At 43.3% G+C, this 16,749-nt stretch overlaps 1 long non-coding RNA gene across 1 annotated transcript in view; it reads right to left on the reverse strand.

Annotated features, from left to right (window-relative positions):
* Window positions 1-4,064: 4,064 nt before the first annotated feature.
* Window positions 4,065-16,749, reverse strand: part of LOC135968780 (uncharacterized) — a 33,587-nt gene continuing 20,902 nt past the window's right edge. The window contains exon 3 of the long non-coding RNA XR_010583747.1: window positions 4,065-4,696. This is a non-coding gene — a long non-coding RNA (uncharacterized lncRNA). The remainder of the gene's footprint in view (window positions 4,697-16,749) is intronic.

The following is a 16,749-nucleotide window of genomic DNA, read 5'->3' on the forward strand; positions in this document are numbered from 1 at the left end:
ATAATCATGTATTGATGTATTGTTTCCACAAAGACAGTCATAATTCTCTTATGAGAGAGAAAGAGAGTATTGAACCTCGGAACTAAGAAGAGGACTCTAAAGATTTTCAAATCTACACATCTGTAATACAGAAGAAGAAATGGAGACTCAGAGGGGGCTAGAGATTTACCTAAGGTCACATAGTCATTTGATTGTTGAAGCAAGACTAGAATCAAGATATGAATGTCTGCCTGGGTTTTCCCCCAATATTTACTTGATCATCAAAAATTTAGTGAAAACATCCTTGGAAATGAGTCTAGTGCACTTCCTGCCCTTGAAAGGACAGAGAGTGTAATCAGGCTGACAGAATCATCAGTGAACTTATGGAGACCACAGGAGGCTGTGTGAGAGCAGAGGAGAGAAGGGACACATCCCAAATTTATAAGATATGTGTTACTATTAAGCTCATTTTACAGATAAAGAAATTGAGGCCTGGAGAATTTAGTAACTTGTCTATGTTCCCAAAGAAAATAGTGGAGCTAGGGTTCAATCCCAGATAGTCTGAATATAGATCTACGCTTTTGAGCTCTAACACTTATAGGTTACTTGTCTCTGTACAAATTGTAAAATGTATAAATATATAAATATAAAATGTATAAATATCTTAGCCCAAAGAAATAATTAAGAATGGGAAATTTGTGCATTATGCCAAGCAAGGAATACTGGAATCCTCAGGCCTTGCAAGTGACAGCTATTGCTATCCTTAAGTAGAGTCTTTCATATGGTTGAGAATGAGTAAGAGTAAATTTTATTTTTTTCTAATCTTCCTTACGGTGGACCTCTCTCATTCACTTTAATATCTGCCACCAAAGTTGTCATGAAGCCAATCAACAAGCTAGCGAAAGAGATCAACAGTTGAGTGATGAAGAATGGCTAGTTTCCTGTTGTGGTACCCAGGAGGGGACAAGATAAATGAGATCTAGGGATGACTATGATTATCTGGAAAGGAACATGAATAATGATCTGGACTTCACCAGCCCCTGGGCTCCCTCTTTGTTGGAAAGTCCAGCTCCTGGTACTAATACAGCAAATCTGTGCAGCTGGTGTGAACAGGCTGGACTTAAACTTGGAGGCGACAATCATCTGCCCAGGGAATCTGCAACATTTTCATATTGTGCTTGGTCTGGCTTGGGAAAAGGGAGGTCAGAGGGGAAAGAGACATGCCTAAAGCCACAGGTTGTGAGGTCAGAGGGGAGACACGCCTAAAGCCATGGGTAAGAACAGAACCCCCTTCAGCCTCATCCTTTGTCACTCAGCTCATCACCTATTCCCAAAAGCAACTGGTGAAAGAAAAGTACATCCTGGGAAGGTGAGCTGGGCCAAGGGGCATAGAGTGGTCACAGAGGTCTGGACCCGAACAGCTGGGGTGAAAGCCCTGACTTGGTCACTTTTAACAGGGTGACACCAGGAAAGTGTGTTAACCATTTTGCACCTGTTTCTGTTTTGTCTGAGTTTTAAATTGAAGGTGCTTAGCAGAGTGTCTGGTACACAGTACAAAGTTAATTATGTTAGCTGTGGTGGTCGTAATCATAATCATAAAAATTGTTTCAATTCCAAGAAGCATCTTCTTCACATTTTGAAGTTCAGAATGCATCTTTAAATTGATGTGTTTTCTGTAAATCTAAAATCACCCAAATAAAAAGTCCACTTAAAAAATCAGTGTAGGCCAGGTGAGGTGGTTCACCCCTGTAATCCCAGCACTTTGGGATGCCAAGGTGGGTGGATCACCTGAGGTCAGGAGTTTGATACCAGCCTGACCAACATGGTGAAACCCTGTCTACTAAAAATGCAAAAGTTAGCCAGGTGTGATGGTGCTCTCCAGTAATCCCAGCTACTTGGGAGGCTGACATGGGAGAATTGCTTGAACCCAGGAGATGGAGGCTGCAGTGAGCCAAGATCGCACCACTGCACTCCAGCCTGAGTGACAGAGCGAGACCCCATCTAAAAAAAAAAATAATAATAATGTAGTAATTGAATGTGGTAGCAAAGCTCTCACCATTTTTTTGTTTATATTTTCAATTAAAAAAAAACAATGTTAACAAACCAGTGGGATAACACAATCATTGACACCTTAGAATCAAGGTAACTAGATATTATGGGACCCAAATCTGTGCTGTAACTGAAGACAGAGTGATGGATTTTGAACTGTAGCTGGATGCCCACTGAACGAAGTTACACTGGTTTTTGCCAGTCCTTTCTAGGCACAACACTCTTGCTGCCACAGGGCCTTTGCACATGCTGTTCTTTAAAGTTCTCCATCCTTCTTTCTTCACCTAGTTCATGCCTCATCATCCTTTAGTATCCAGTTCTAATATCATTAGAGCTTTCTTCATGGAAGTCTGCCCAACCTTTCTGTCTAGGTTAATACTTTCTAGTATCATTTGGTATGCATTATACCCCTTGTCACGGTTGCAATTTTATGTGTATTATGCAAACTGATTACTATCTATCTGTCTCTTCCAATAAACTCTAAGCTCCATGGGAGAAAGAAGATGCATCTTCTTTTACTCATCACATTATCTGCAGAACCCAGCACGGAGTCTGGTTTATAATAGGAGCAGAATAAATAACCTCTGTAAGGATGGGCTGGGCACAGTGGCTTATGCCTGTAATCCCAACACTTTGGGAGGCCAAGGCGGGTGGATTACCTGAGGTCAGGAGTTTGAGACCAGCCCGGTCAACATGGTGAAACCCCATCTCTACTAAAAATACAAAAATTAGCCAGGTGTGGTGGCGGGCACCTGTAATCGCAGCTACCTGGGGGCTGAGACACGAGAATCGCTTGAACCTGGGAGGCAGAGGTTGCAGTGAGCTGAGATCAGCCTGCTGCACTCCAGCCTGGGCAACAGAGTGAGACTCTATCCCAAAACAAAAACAAATACAAATATATCTTTTGTAAGAATTAACAACTAAATGAATGAATTTTGAAGTCACCACAGACACAGTTGGAAAGTTCGGTAGTACAATTTTTCCATTTGAATGGAAACTTTGATTCATGTCTCTTAAATTTCACTGCAACCTAAGCTCCATGAGGACAAAGTTCTTGTCCTCTTGGATTTATTTTAATCTAGACTGTCATATTTTATATTGTATTGTAATTATTTCTGTCTCTGCCACACCTTGTTTCCACCACCTCTGAGAGTCATAAAAGCCGGAATTATATTCTGATCCCTTGTACAATGATGACTCATAAATCTGCAGCCAAAGCTCAGATTGGTTTCCCAAGCTTCAGCTCTGCATATCCAGCTACCTATTGAGCAGTGCCCCTTGGCTCCTCACACAGACAATTTAACAAGCACATATTCAAAGCTGGACCCGCCCTCCCCCTAAATCCACATGGAGCTCTCTCACTGAATAAGTGCATAAATGCATGTTCCTCTAGTACCCAAGGATATTCCTCACTATATCACAGATGATTTGTAAGAAGGCATCACCTCCCGGCTGCCACTGTACTGTCAGCCGGGAGAGGGTAGAGACGGCAGGCAGCATGGAACGGTGCAAAGAGTGTGGGCTGGGAGATCAGCTGGTCTGAGTTCAAGCTCCAACTGTTTTTCTTAGAAAGAAAAAGGAGCAAATGGAGAAGGAATTATTAAGCAGTATATTTGACATTGTCTTTTTATATAAATGTTCCACTGAATTGATAATAAATCCATGGAGTGAGCATTACTATACCATTTTAATAACTAGGAAATGTAGACTCAGAGAGGAGAAACAACAAGGTCAGCCAGCTACTAAGTAACAGAACAGAGATAAGAACTCAGAACTATCTGACCTCAGAATGGACCTCTTTCCTTTATACCATCTTATCTTATAGACTGGCGGTGTGACCTTGAACAAACCACTGAGCTTCTCTGGTTCTTCATTTGCTCATGTATAACCAAGATGATTGCCACACTTACCTCCAATGACTGCCCTGAGGGTACAATGCTAACGCATATTAAGGTGGTCTATAAGTGCCAGCTATTACTTAACTCAATATTCACAAACAGCGCATGAGAAATAAATTCTTTCATTGGTCTGTTTAAGACAGATGAGAGCTCTTATTATTCCCGAAAGAGTTATCACAGCTGGAGGAGCAGCAATACAATTCTTGCAATAAAAGAGGTGGGAGGTGAAATCAAAAGGCAATGCAACTCTCTTTCTTCCAACCCAACATATTTTTATTTTTACTGGAATACGATTTCAGATTAGGTTGCTTATTCTTCGGCTGAGGTATGAGCATTTATAGCTCAGCTGTTCAGAGCAAGAGCTGAGCAGTTAAACACTGCTCTGTGCCCTGGTCCTCCGCCAGCCGCCCAGCAGACAACGCAGCATGCCGAGCCCAGAGGAGCACTGTTTCCCCCTCAAGTGCTGCTTCTGCCTCTGTGTTGTTTCCTGTGTTTCCCCACATGCCCTGCCTTTCCCTGTACAGGTGCTGTTTCCATAAGAATATGTTGTTCAATTCTCCGTGTGGTCACCTGTTGAAATGGTCCATCATAGCCACCAAAGCAGCAGTAGGCATGAGATCCTGGCTGGTCCCTGAATGGTGGCAATCTTACTGCAGTTGCAGCCTCCCACGTTGGCTCCACTCCCGTTGGCTGAGATTTGCTTCTGGATGAGTGTCTCCCATGATGAGACTGGAGATGTTGATGCTCAGTGTTCAGAAACCCAGTTATCTCTTTGCAGTGAGGGAAGGAAAAAGAGTAACTAATAAACACTGAGGAAACAGAAAAAAAAAAAAAAGCCATATTCACTGCCCTCAAAGAGCCTAAAGTTTACAAGGAGACAGGTATGGGAATGAATAAAATAACAATAAACAAACACTTATGGCGCATTCATGTGTCAGGCACTGCTCCAAGTGTGTTAGATAATTTAATACATTTAAACCTCACAACAATTCCAAGAGGAAGATACACTATTATTATTAATATCTCAAATTTTACAGATGAGAAAACTGAGGCTAATTTGTCCAAGATCACAGGGGTAATAAATGGTAGAATCGGAATGCTGAACTTCCAGAATTTGTGTTCTCAAAGCTTGTCTCAGATGATGACAGTGTAGTGTAGGCTTAATAGAGGAAGAGTTTTTAAAAGATTGTTCATGGACGAAAGTGTCCTACGCAACACAATTATAGGTGCAGAGGTGCCAAAGAAACAGTACCCACAGGGAACAAAAAAAAATAACTCACTACAGTTGAAGCATGACAAAGAATGGAAGAAAGGAGGAGGTAGAGAAACAAGGAAGCATCGTCATTAGAAAGGTGGGGAAGAGACGTGTGGTGGCTCACGCCTGTAATTCCAACAGTTCAAGAGGCTGAAGTGAGATTGCTTGTGGTTAGAAATTCGAGACCAACCTGGACAACATAGTGAGACCCCATCTCAAAATAAATTAAAATTAATTATATTATTATTATTTTTTGAGACAGAGTCTCACTCAGTCACCAGACTGGAGTGTAATCTCCGCCTCCCGGGTTCAAGTCATTCTCCTGCCTCAGCCCCCCGAGTAAGTGGGATTACAGGTGTGTGCCACCATGCCCAGCTAATTTTTATATTTTTAGTAGAGACAGGTTTTCCCCATGTTGGCCAGGATGGTCTCAATCTCCTGACCTCATGATCCGCCTACCTTGGCTTCCCCAAAACCCTGGGATTACAGGTGTGAGCCACCGTGCCCAGCCTTAAAAAATTTTTAAAACAACAGGTGGGTTCTGGATGGGCTGGAAGTAGCCCAGAAGCCAACTTGAAAACCTTGGACTCTGAACTATAAAATGAGGACCCACTGACATTTACAAAGAGTGACATCAGTAGCTTAAATTGAGAATACCCTAGCAGGAGCTGAGAAGGGGTATAAAAGGGACACTGGAGGCTGGGCATGGTAGATCACCTGAGGTCAGGAGTTCTAAACCAGCCTGGCCAACATGGAAAAACCCTGTCTCTACTAAAAATACAAAGATTAGCCGGGCATGGTGGCAGGCACCTGTAGTCTCAGCTACTTGGGAGGCTGAAGCAGGTGAATCACTCGAACTCGGGAGGTGGAGGTTGCAGTGAGCCAAGATTGTGCCACTGCATTCCAGCCTGGGCAACAAAGCAAGACTCCCCACCCCCCAAAAAAAGAGGGAGACTACAGGAGAAAGGAAGGATGAAGGAGGCTATACTGGGTGGCAGGGGAGAGTCACCATCTCCTCTGTCTCCTGCTTTTGGAGGGAAATGGGCCATTAAGCATCCTCTCAATTGAATCCATTGACCTGTCCCTGGGTCTTGGCAGTAGCATGCTACTATGTCACCAACATCTGCTTATAACTTGCATTGTAAGTCTTCCAAGGAATATGATTTGGCCAATGACACCATCGACAGAGCCAGTGTGTCCTTCCAAGTCTGAAAAGTCTAATGACATAGTCCATTTTCTGGACACGTGAAAAAGATAGGGACCCATTCATAGTTGAAAAGAACCGTGCAGGGCATCTGCCTACCTTGTAGAAACTGTTCATCCTCCACAGACAGTGAACCTGATAGCACCTGCTGTCCCACCTCCCTGCAGCTGCAAGGGTGACCTGGATACAGCCAGCCGTAGAACTGCATTTTCCCAGCTGTAATTGGCCAAGGGGGTAGAGTGTGCAGGTGAGTGGGAGCAATGAAGAATTCTCTTATGAAATTTGACATATGGAGCCTAAGGCTGAGAAGGGCACTGCTTGTAGCCAGAATTCTTGAAATGTAGAGAATGTGTACAAAAAACCTGAAGCAACATAAAGGAAAACAGGACCAGAGATGGGGAATGACAGATTCTTGTTTATGCAATTGATCCTCTGGATATAGCTGAACCTAAGGTCAATCAGATCTATTCACAACTTAGACACTTCTCCAACATTTAGGAAAAAGTGGAACTGATTCTCACTGGCTTACTCCCGAGTCAATCACTGAGGTCATGAAGATAGAATATGGTAATTGGCCAGGTCTGAATTACAGGGTCCCTCTTGGTGCCTAGGGCTGGGGTGTAGGTTGGGGGACAACATCAGAATTACATGGACTTTAAGTTGGAGTGGGTGTCTTCCCAGGCAAAATCAATGTCCTATTACCAGAAGAAAGAAAAACGGTTGCCAGGCAGGCAGAAAATAATACATGTGCTCTACAACCTTTTGCAATACAAATGTTAATATTACTACATCAATCTTTTGAAACTCATTAGTCCTTGAGCTGGGTTATTTAGGGCATAATTCCAGCAAAGTGAGAGCTCTTGGGATAAAAGGTACATGGTAAGTGACTCTCTTCATTTCAATCTGTTTCTAACTCCATGTCCTGGTCTCTCTGCCCCTCCAGGAGCCATTGGGTCAGCTAAAACACAACGTTTGTCTCTATAAGCCTGAAGCCTCTGCTTCTAACTTCTCACAACTCTCCCCTCACATTAGCATTCCTGAACTCAAACTGTCAGAGAGTCTCAGATAATTAGAGGCGATAAACAAATGCTAATTAGCACTCTGGCTGTACCCAGAGGATGCCACAAGCATAGACCTAAGCCCAGTGTTTGTGTTTCCAGGATTCCTTGAATTCCCACATCTAAGAACCCTTTATGAAGCTTCTTTATGAAAGAAAGAGAACAGAGACAGTGTAGCATTTGGTTAAAGGCAAGGCCCTTTCACTTTCGCAGACTTGGGGGCTCAACCCCAGCTCTGCCACTTAGCAGTGCTGTGACTCTAGGGAAGTTACTTAACCTGTCTGAACCTCAGTTTTTTCATCCATAAAATGGGAACAATAATAACCTCTACCTTAATATGTTTTTACTATGTGAATCAAATGATGAATGCAATGTGTACAGCACTTGGGACATGATAAATGTTTAATAAATGAGTTTCCTATGAATTTGTGTTATAGGGAAGGGAGAATAATAGCAGGTCAAACATGAAAGACTGGAGTATAGGTTCCTTTCTGTTTTATTCATTCCCATCACTGCTACTGGGCATAATGGCCGGAGCAGGAGGAGGACAGAGGGAGAGAGAGAGAGTGGGGAGGGGCTACACACTTTTAAACAACCAGATCTTGGGTGAGCAATTACGCACTATCACTATCACGAGAGCAGCAGCCAGGAGGAAATCTGCCCCCATGATCCAATTGCTTCCCACAAGCCCCCAATATAGGGGATTACAATTCGACATGAGATTTGGGGGCGGGGGGACACAGATCCAAACCGTATCATCATCCTTATATCCGTAATAGCACTGATCATCTAGCAGATGGTTAGCATTTAAAAACAAAATATTAGAAAGCCTAAGTTGAAAAAAATATAACAGTTCCAATATGCCAAAAGAAGATACAGGCCGGGCACGGTGGCTCACACCTGTAGTCTCAGCACTTTGGGAGGCTGAAGTGGGGGGAATCAGTTGAGGTCAGGAGTTCGAGACCAGCCTAGCCAACATGGTGAAACCCCGTCTCTACTAAAAATACAAAAATCAGCTGGGCATGGTGGCGTGCACCTGTGGTCCCAACTACTCAGGAGGCTGAGGCAGGAGAGTCGCTTGAACCTGGGAGGCAGAGGTTGCAGTGAGCTGAAATCATGCCACTGCATTCCAGCCTAGGAGACAGAGGGAGACTCCATCTCAAAAAGTAAAATAAAATAAGATAAAAATTTTAAAAGAAGATATAATCCCTATAATGGAGGAGAAAAAAATTTCATCTACTCTTAACTATGTCCCGTCACCTGCTAGTACATCTCATATTTCTGCCATTAGCATGATCCATTAGGGTCATTAGGGCACTTACTGTGTGCCAAGCGTTTTCTATCAGGGGTGATTTTGTCTCTCTTCCGGGAGATATTTGCCAATATCTGGAGACATTTTTGGTTGTCACAGCTGTAGTAGGAGAGGGAATGCTACTGGCATCTAGGGGTAAAGGTCAGGGATGCTTCTAAACATCCTACGGTGCACAGGACTGTTCCCCTCCCAGGGCCAGTGGTGCTGAGGCGGAGAAGCTGTGTTGTGTGTACACCTAGGGCCGATCACCTTATAAACTTGAAACTGTGCATTTGTAACAGCCTATGGCACTGGACTGCCTCGACTGGAAAGAGATTTGCCAATGTACCCTTTACTTGTTTAGCCTGCTACCACTATCACTGTTCAATTCAACCAGGCTTTGCTAGATTCATGGTGGACATTATGTTTGAAGCAACACATAGGATCAGAGGTGGACCCAATCCTTAAAGAACTCTTTTAGAAATATTTCATAGCGGGCAGGGCCTGGAGAATGGTATAGAAGACTGATAAGTTTGGAAGGAAGAAATAATAACAACAGAGAATAATGATAAACTGTTTTCTGGGTACCCAGCTGCACAAACATCAATTTGTGGGGTTTAATCCTTAGAATAGCCCTTGGAAGGGCTGGAAATGAGAATTCCCTTCTATAATAGATCAGAAAGGATTTCCATTGCTCCTGCACTGGATGGGTCCCGGTAGGTGGTATTATCAGGGCTCAAATAATGGGGGAGCAAGAGGACAGAGAAAATGACAGCATTCAAGTTTTCTAGGAGCTGGTTCTGTTACTAATCCTGACTCTGTCACCACTAGCTGTGTGACTGTCAGAAACTTGCTTGACTTCCCTGTGCCCAAGAGTCCTTGGCTGTAAGAGTGGACTTATGAGTACTTCTCCCAAGGGGAGAGGAACACCGTAGGTCCTCAGCATCATTGTTTCCCCTTTTCCTTCCTTTTCTCAAAGTGAGAAGAGCAGCAGCAGAAGCACAGACAGTGAACAGGATCCCCGCTAAAACTTAAGAAAATTATGAATGAATGGAAAATGACTTTTAAAATTCACCTTTAAGCCAATGTTCAAGTAATGTTTAAGTAGTTTTCTGGGCCAACCAATAGCACTGATTAGAATTGGGAATGGAAGGCAGAAAGTTTTATGAAACACAAACTATTTAACTCTATTAAAAACTCCTATGTGCATTTTTTTAATGCAGAGAAATTAAGTCCAACAGTTGGACGTTAATATATGATCAAAGCTGGGCTCCAGCAACTTGGGGTATTGGAATCGAAAACTTTGCAAACTGCAGAAAGTTCACACCGCAGCAAAGGCATTCTTCTCGCCTCTAGCAACACACAAGTATGTGTGCATGATTGTTTGGGGACTTGGCAGCAAGAAGCAGTGGAAATAATTCTTTGGAAATGATGAGAATCAGCAAAACATGAGGGGAAAAAAAAACAGACAAAAGAAGAGAGCAAACAGAACAAGAGAAAGACGATCGGGGATGGGCCGATTTTCTCTGCCTCACGCGGTTTTGGTGGCTTGCAGTAAATGAGTTTCTAATGATGTTTTTAAAGAGCCGTTTTTATTCAGTGAGGCTGACGCAGCTCCTGCTGCTTCTTGGGCTGTGTCCTGGGGAACCAGATGAAAGCAGGAGGGAGAAGTCTTGAAGCTGAGGTTGCTGATCTCCTTGTCCTTTTGGGAAGGACCCCCGCCATTAACTCTTCCCTTTGCCACTCCCTGCATCGAGCATTCAATGAGTCCTACTACACGCCCACAACTCTGACCTTTGAGTATCACAGTATTATGTGGGAGAGAAACACAGACAGTGATAACTCTGTGATAATATTGATATAGGAGCTAGAAATAAATTATTTAGGCAATAGTGAGGGTAAAGGAGTCCTCAGTAAGGCTTCCCTTTTAACAAAATGCAGCCCCCAAATCATTTCTTTTTAACAAAGAGCAGCCTGAAAAATCAAGCTGCAAACATGCAAGCTGGAAGCCGGCACAGGTGAATGCTGGCAGCTGGACCAGTAGGAAAGGGCTACCTGGGAGCCAGGCATATTCAATATGGAGGATCCATCTTCCCTTTTCTTTGTCACTACGTGTACAGTAAAAAAGCAGGCGACATGGCACTGGCCAGGTAGAGAACTCATCTGCATAATAAAAGATAAGGGTGAGTGGCCAGCTTCTTCACACACTATGCAAATGGCACACCCAGTCTTAACCAGTTCTTCACATGCTATGCAAATTGCACACCTGGTCTGACCAATCTTTTGTGCCCCATGTAAATCAGACACCGCCTTCTCAAGCTCATCTATAAAACCTCCTGCACTTCACCATGGGCCAGAGGACCCGCTCAGGACCCGTCTCTGCAGGAGAGAGCTTTTATCTTTCTTTCACCTATTAACCTCCATTCTTAACCTCACTCCTTGTGTGTCCACATTCTTGATTTCCTTGGCATGGGAAATCTTTGTGTTCTTTGAGTGTGAACTGTGTGCTGGGCATAATACATTTTGAGTGAATGAATGAATGAATTTATGAAACGCAGGCGCTCTGTGGTCTCAGAGACAGAACGTCCCCACCTTTGAGGGGAGAAGGGAAGAGAAGGTTTCTTGGAGGAGGTGATGCCTATACTGAGTCTTGAAGAATGAGCAGGAGAACTCAGGAAAAGGCACAACAGGGCTTTGAGGCTTTGGAGCCTCAAAAGGCCTTTGAAGGGAAGGTGTGAGCAGAGAACTGCCAGAAAGCACATTTTAGTCCAGAGACGTTCAAGTCATTGGATTTAAGCGGAGGATTTCAGAGGCAAGCGATGGAAGATGATAATGACAACCCTGTTGAGAGCACTTACTGTGTGCCAAGGGTTTTCTATCGGGGTGATTTTGTCTCTCTTCCAGGACATATTTGCCAATATCTGGAGACATTTTTGGTTGTCACAGCTGTGGTAGGAGAGGGAATGCTACTGGCATCTAGGGGTAAAGGTCAGGGATGCTTCTAAACATCCTACGGTGCACAGGACTGTTCCCCTCCCAGGGCCAGTGGTGCTGAGCTGGAGAAGCTCTGCTGTGTGTACCCCTTAGGCCGATCACCTTATAAACTTGAAACCGCTTTATCCTCATTATAACTCTGTGAGATAGTGGTTTCAGCCCTTGTCTCAGACAAGGAAAATGAGGCTCTGAGAGGCTAAGCCACTTAAGATCAAAGAGCTAGCAAGAGACAGGGTGGATTTGAACTCAGCCAGCCGATCTCCAGCTCTCTGACACTAATGACGGCAGGAGGCAAATCCATTGTCCACGTGATAAAGGTTTTTAGATGCTAAGTTACAAAGTTGGGTCTTATACATGTTGTGCAACAGCAACACCCGAATATCTTTAATCTGCAGATTTTTCATTTCTTCATTTGCTGGGCACATTCACCGAAAGAACCAAATATCGGAGTCAAATTAAATTTCTGTCTGTAAGCAGAAAGACTAAGTGAAGGATTTTCCAATACACTCATCATATCATCCCCGTCTTTCCATGTCGGGCAAGCTCTGGCCTACTATTAAATACAATTGCAAGAACAACTGCCCTTTTTTATTCAGAAACTGCCTTATAATATAATGAAGTCCCCTCATATGGCTTCTGATTTTCTCTCCTCTGCAGTAGGAATGCTGAACCCTAGCGTGGCCTATTCTTACGTGACTTCCTTGAAACTCTAATCATGTGCACAGCAATTCCTCTGCAGTTCCGTATGGAGGTGCAGTATTCTCAAGGCATACTTGTCAGTTCAGTTTTCCTCCCAAAGAAGGCACAGAGGCCGGCTTCCCAGAACTTCATTGGCTGCTGCAGCGCAGAGAAGAGGAAGCTGGCCCCGGCCTCACAGCAGCAGAGTGGAGCTATGTGTTTGCAAGCAGACTTCAGAAAACCGGAGCTTAAGAAAGTGATCACCTCTGGCTGCAGCCCTTAACGGGGTGCAGACGACAGACTACAGAGCAGGACCAGCACACGCTGACACATCCCCAGGTTTCCCCACAGCCAGTGAGGCAGGAAATAACCAACCCATTGTACAGAGGAGAGGAGGAAAACAAAGCTCAAAGAACCGGAGTCGTAAACTGCAGAGCAGAAATTCAAACCCAGATACTTAGCACAATGTGTAATGAAATAATAAACTTGTTTGTTTGTTTGTTTGTTTTGAGATGGAGTTTCGCTCTGTCGCCCAGGCTGGAGTGTAGTGATACGATCTTGGCTCGCTGCAACCTCCGCCTCCCAGGTTCAAGCAATTCTTGTGCTGCAGCCTCCCAAGTAGCTGGGATTACTGGCTCCCGGCACCACGCCCAGCTAATTTTTGTATTTTCAGTAGAGACAGGGTTTCACCATGTTGGCCAGGCTGTTCTCAAACTCCTGACCGCAAGGGATCCTCCCACCTTGGCCTCCCAAAGTGCTGGGATTACAGGCATGAGCCACTGTGCCCGGCCCGTATATTTATTTCTTTAATGGCTTTAGGGAAGAAGCTCCTTCTGGTTTTGTTCATTGTTGTGCCCCATACTTCCCACGGTGCCCTTGCTCAATAAAGATTAACTCAGCCATGCAAAACACACATATTGCAGACAAATAATCCCCCCACAGGGAAGTTCTTGCTAGGATTTTGTTATTTTCTCTAAATTACTCTAATAGGGTGATAGCTTACAGTGGGGGCCCTCCATTTGCAACTCATTAAGAAGAACAGAAGCTCTAGAGAGGGTGAGATTTGGGTTTGAATCTCAGCTCTGCCTCTCATTGGCTGAGGAACCTAGGGCAAGTGGTGCACCTCTCTGAGTCTTTGTTCTGTCCCTAGTAATGTTGAGAAAGTAACACCCACTTCACAAAGTTGCTGTGAGATTGCATGAGTAAAGAGCAAAGGAAATTCTTGTATTGAACGCTTAGTACACTTAAGAGGTGATCACTGCATTCACTAATCATGTTTTTAAAATACTCTTCCTCATTTCAACACTAAAGTTAGATAAGTTAGGCTTAGAGAGGTTAAGCAACTTGCTTGGAGTCACACAGATAGAGAAGGCACATCTGGGATTTGACTGCAGAATAGTAAAACTCCAAGTTTGTCTCTTTCTGATATACCTCATTGCTTTTTAGCAGGGGATGAAAATCTGGAATGTTGCTTTACAATTTAGGGTTGTTTTTTTGGTTGTTTTTTTTTGGCTGGGGCGCAGGGGAGAAGGAGGAAGAGGAAAATGTTTAAAATGTATGGGAAGTAAAGAGGAGAAACCTTTCTTTTGAAAGTGAGCACTGATGGGTCTAGGGTTTTACTCTCTTGAGGCAGTCACTGTGTCACATTGATTTCCTTCTCTGATGGGAAAGGATTAGGCAACAACAAAAAAAAAAAGGACAGACAAGGTGAAAAGGAGGGTATGAATCTACAGGAACGAAACACTAGTAAAGCAACCCAGAGGCAAAGTTGAGGCTGAGGGTTTAAATGGCCAGTCTATCGGAATGTGTATCCAGTATTTGAGGAATTCTTACAGATGAAGAAGAAGAAGACACATAACCTGATTTAGAAATTGGCAAAGGATTTAAAGAGGCATTTCTCCAAAGACAACATACCGATGACCAATAAGCACATGAAAAGATGCTTAACATCATCAGCTAGCAGGGAAATGCAAATAAAAACCACAGTGAGATACCACTTCATACCCCTGAGGGTGGCCAGAATGAAAAAAAACAGACAATAACAAGTGTTGGGGAGGATGTGGAGAAATTAGAACCCACACACATTGCTGGTGGGGGTATAAAATGACATAGCCACTTTGAGAAATAGTTTGGAAGTTTTTCAAGATATTAAACATGGCACCACCACAGGACCCAGAAACATCACTCCTAGATATATACCCAGGAGAACTGAAAACATATGTCCAAGCAAAAACTCATATAGGAATGTTCATAGCAGCATTATTCATAACAACCAAAAAGTGGAAATGACCTAAATGTTTATCAACTGATGATCAGATAAACAAAATGTGGTACATCAATATAATGGAATATTATTCAGCCATGAAAAAGAATGAAGTATTGATACATGCTACAACATGGATGAACCTCAAAATAATATGCAAAGAGAAAAAAGTTGGGCACAGAAAGACCACAATTGTATCATTCTACTTATATTAATTTTCCAGAAAAGACAAATTTATCGAAACAAAAAATAGATTAGTGATTGCTTAAGGGATGGTCTAGGGTGGGGAGATGGGAAGTGACTGCAAATGGGGATAAGGTTTCCTTTGGGGTTTGAGACAGGAATCATACAGGGTGATCACAGGAGAAGAGGAAATTTCAGGCAGCAGCTTCACATGACTAGTAAAAGGAAACTATTGAAACAGTTGCAGAAGCTAGAGACTGTTAAGATCCTGAAAAACCAGGGTGTGAATCAAGCTGGCTAAGACTGACTGGACGCAACATGGCACAGGATTTGACCTAGGTTTTATGTAGGACCTCATTATACGCTCATTAACATACTAAATCAAACAATCACTGGAATGACAGTTCCAGGAACACCCATATTTCTTTTAAAAATGGGCAACACCACAGTTCTGGGAAATCTCCAGATTTTTCCAGGAATCTTCATGAATATTCCACCCCTTGGTTAAAGAGACCCATAAAGATAGAAACCCCAAATCCAAACCCACAGGGTGACTCTTTTTTCTTGAGTGTGTACTTCTTGGTTTACAATACATCTCTGTACTTTCACTGTTTTCTGGCTTATCTTTGAACTCTTTCTCATGATGCCGTCAAGAGCCTAGACACTGGCTGGGGTTGAGGTCCCAACAGTATCTGGGGAACTCCCCCAGACCCCAGAATCAGGGTGAGAAACATATTCTAAAATTAGGTTTGGTGATGTTTACACAATTCTGTAAATAGACTGAATGTCATTGAATAAATAGTGAATTGTATGGCATGTAAGTTGTATCTTCATAAAGCTTTAAAAGGTGAGTGGTCTCTTGTCCCATTTAGTGAATGATAACCACTGGACTCCAAGGAGTCCGACCCCAGACCCCACTTTTTTATCCACTACACAGCACAGCCATACTTTAGCATGAACATAAACCCCAAACTTCCTACTTTACTTTTTTTTTCTCAAAGGCCCCAGGAACCCTCCTTGGGAAAAGCCAGGAATGACCAGTCCCCAGCTTTGGTGCTAGTAGAGGCAGCTCCTGCAATCGCTCTCAGAGCAGCTCCAGCCATCAGCCATCCCAGAGGCAAGGGCGGGGGGACTCAAATCCAGCAACGTCTCAAATGTGATTAAGTCAGCAGTATGTCCAACATGTTCACTAGATTTGCATCATGGCTCCAGAGCCTAGCCAGGCATTCATCTGGAACAAACTCTGCAGAACTCGGCAGCCAACTAATTAATTGTTGTATCAATAAAACCACGGTTTGACTATCTCATGATGAATTACATTGTTTAAAAGAACTTAACAGCTACATTAAATAAAGAAAACAACGGAGATCGATACTAGAAAATTTCTTTAGCCAAAGAGTCAGCATTTCTCATTGACTAGAGATCAGTGGTGAGGAGAGGGCTTATTCGCAGAGCAGAGATGATCTTTCTCTCTGACAAGGCTATACTTAGTTAATATGCAGGATTTTAAAACAGGAAAAGCAGAATACTGGAACCCCAGAAACGGTTAGGATGTAGTTGGCACAAAACTCAAAACTTTGGAGTTGGTGAGGCTTGTGTTCAAACACCAGGTACTTCACTTTCTAGCCATGGGTCTGGGCAAGTCACATAACCTGGGGCCCAGTTTCCCTCATCTGTAAAAAGGGGGTGTAATAAACCAACAGTAAAATTCTAAACCCTCCAAATGACTAAATGGACCTCCTCTCAGCCAATGGTGCCTGAAAAACTAATTCTGGCCATGCCAGGAAGGAGAAGTCATGCCTCATCATCTCCTCCTCCCTTTGGTGTTCAGGTACACAACTGATCAGCATTAACATTAAAATAGAAATCCTAAGACTGACAGAACAGATTCTTTGTA

This window comes from Macaca fascicularis, chromosome 20 (genome assembly GCF_037993035.2).
Source record: "Macaca fascicularis isolate 582-1 chromosome 20, T2T-MFA8v1.1".
NCBI lineage: Eukaryota > Metazoa > Chordata > Mammalia > Primates > Cercopithecidae > Macaca > Macaca fascicularis.